Below are 3340 nucleotides of genomic sequence, written 5' to 3' on the forward strand. Positions count from 1 at the left end.
GGGGGGGGGGGGTAAAACATGAACCTCTTCTATTTGTCTTCCAATCTGTAGCCCCAGATGTTGAAACTTTCTTTTCCACTGTGTAGGGGGTCCCTTGGCAATAGCTTAGATTCCGTAACTTACTTTTCACTCTTGATTATTAAAAGGCAGTGCAGCTTTTCAAAGCTGTCCGCTCCCCCATCCGTACAGGCCGGCGGCTCGCCGACCTGAGTGGGAGGGGCAGGGCCGCGGACTGCTGGTCCTCCTCCCTTCTGCCCTCACCTCATCACGGAAGGGCTTGTATTGCCTCTGCGAGGCCGCCCGCCCTTCAACCTCCAGGCTCCAGCTGCTCCGGGGTCTTGGGTCTCAGCTCACAACCCTGACAAATCCCTTCTCTCCTGTCTGGAAAGGTGGTGGGCTTGGAGGGCTGGTCAGCAGCTACGGCTGCTGTTAGAAGGGCCAGTTCTACCACGTCCCAGTAAGCTCTGGGCAAGGTGAGCGACCTGGTGGTGGTTTACCATGTGAAGCACTTACGGCTTTTTATCTCTCCAGTTGGATCCTAAGTACCAATTTTGGGGCAAAGAGAAAAATCCCACCTGTTAACCTGCCACAAAGTACAGAACCATCCTTCACACCCTCTTCCCTCCCCCTCCCACATGCTACGAGGACCAGCAACACAGGCGGACTCTGAAACAGCTCACCAAGCCACATCCTCCTGCCATTTGTTCACGCCCGCTGGAGTGGCCTGAGTAGCGCAATGATGGCCAGGTTGTCCTGGTGTCAGAGCAGAAGCACCCGGAGCGCTGGCAGCAGGATACCTTTGTCCTTTTTCACCCTTTTCTCGGAGGCCTATGAAATGTACGTATGAGTGGGGAAAGTACCCTCAAAAGGTACTAACCACTCTGAAGCCATGTCATGGGAGTCTTTGCTCTATAGCCAAACTTCACCCAGTAACTTGAGGTCCAGGCAGAAGGCATACACCTTCCCACAGAGCCACTGGACCCTAGTCCCCAGACACCCCCATGGGGGTTCCACTCTGCTATGTGGCTCCAAAGCTATGCCAGCTTGTGTGCTAAATTTCTCAGTTTGTAGTGAAATGAATTCTTTTCTTACCACCTCCTCTTCACAGATTTCTGGTATCAGTTCTTAGGAATAACGCAAGGTCTCCCTCTCCGAAAAACTAATCTCAGTAAGACATCCCCTGATGAACTTAACAGATTCCTCGTCACACCAACTCATTGTCCTTGGACCATTAGCTGTCTCTTTTCCTCAGATGAGGATTTTGTCAGGAGGTACCGTGGCCCCAGTGCACATTTAACTCATGGTGGATCTTACCCATAGGCCCCCCAAAATCTTCACATCCTTATCCCTGGAATCTATGAATGTGTTACACGGTAAAAGGGAGTTTACAGGTGTGATTAAGTTATGGATCTTGCAATAGGGAGATTCCCTTGGATTTTTTTAAGTGGTCCCAATATATTCACAAGGGTCCTTATCATGGAAGGAGGGAGGCAGGTGAGTCAAAGACGGAGATGGGAAGTAGAGCCATGAGCCGAGGGACCCAGAAAAAGCCTCTAGAAACTAGAAAAGGCAAGGGAACAGCTTTTCCCCTAGAGCCCCCAGAAAGAATGCAGCTCTACCTTCAGAACTGTAAAAAAATTAATTTATGTTGTTTTTTAAGTCACTAAATTTGTGTTAATTAGTTACAGTACCAATAGGAAACTAATACAGCCCTCCAGACAAGTTCAGCCATCATTAAAGAATCTTGGCTAAACCTAGTCTAGGCTTTCAAGATGGGGGCCTCTGTTCCATCTGTTGTGTCAAGGCCAAGATTGCTAAGGCTTCTCACATGTTGCTTTGCTCATTAAGTCCTTATTGACTAGGGCTTCATCACCTCACCTGTCAGCCTGTCCAGGGTCAAGAGTCCGTCCCTGCAGCCCAGCGGATGGAATACCCTGACTGGCCACACTTGAGTCGGATGACCAGCTCTGGAATCAGAGGGTGGGCTCATTCCTCCAATTACATGGAGCAAGAATGAAGAAAGGATATCCTCTCAAAGGAAAATTAGAGTGTTATGATCAGAAAAAAAGAGAATAGATGTCGGGCAGGCATAAAACATAGATGTCCACGATGGAGACTGAGGGAATCAGGAGACGGAGTTTTGAAGTGGTTTTACTGGAATATTAAAGCAACCTTGTATTATGAAAAATTCCATTCTTCAACCCAAAATAAAGTGAGATTCCCTTTATTAAACTGCTTTACACCATTTGGTCAGATTAAAGGATTTTAAGATTCTTGCAGGTAAATTTGATGCATGTATCTAGTTTCTTTTATCTGCCTAATCTAAGAGTTACCTTTTCCAGCTTCAAGGCAGCAAATCGCCTGAATCACTATGCTTTCAAACCAGCCTCACAAATGATGCCCAGGAAGCAATGTTAGAGAGCCCATTCTCAGAGAGGGGTTATTAATAAGCTTCAATAAAGGAAAGTTCAAACACATGCAGATCAAGGAAAAAGAAAATGACCCAAATGGAAGGTCTGAGATGTAAAAAGGAATTATGCACAAGGGAGTGGTAAATATGTGGGTATATCTAAGCAATAATCAATTGAATAAAACTACTAATAATGTATAAATTATAGGGTTAAAAAAGAGATACCTGAAATACTGGATAACAACGGCATATATATTGGGAGGAGGATGATCAAAGCAAAAGAATTCTAAAGTTCTTTTGTGATTCATGAGGAGAATAGTATTAACTTTTGAAATGGTAAAGTATTCATGCTAATATCTTTAGGGTAGACATAAAGAGTATCATTTATCAGCAATTATACCCTCATAAGTTAAAACTGAAAAGCAAGAGAAAAAAAACAAACCTCAGTTAATCCAAATCTTTTACAAGAAAGAAGAAAAAAAGAACAGAAAAAGTGGAACAAATGGATAGCACAAAATAAGATGGTAGAATTAAATCAATATATCAGTAATCACAATAAACGAAATTCTTCAGTTAAAAGACAAAGATGGTCAGATGGAAAAGATGATAAAATCCAGTTATTTATATGAGACACACCTAAAGCATAAGGATACAGAAACATTATAGATCAAGGAAGAGAAAATATATATTAGGCAAATTATATTTGCCTGTCAGACAAAATAGACAAGAAGGGGAAAAAAAAGCGGGTCACCACATAATGATAAAAGTTTTAGATCACCAGGAAAATATGACAATTATAAGCTTGTTTATACCCAATAAAGAGCAAAAATTAAACTACAAGGAAAAATAGACAATCATATTTAGAATTGAATGATAATAAATTATTGTGTGTCAAAACTTGTAATATACAGCTAAAGGAATGCTTGTAGG

Source organism: Lipotes vexillifer, unplaced genomic scaffold (assembly GCF_000442215.2).
Source record: "Lipotes vexillifer unplaced genomic scaffold, Lipotes_vexillifer_v1.1 scaffold2000, whole genome shotgun sequence".
In the NCBI taxonomy this organism is placed as follows: Eukaryota; Metazoa; Chordata; class Mammalia; order Artiodactyla; family Lipotidae; genus Lipotes; species Lipotes vexillifer.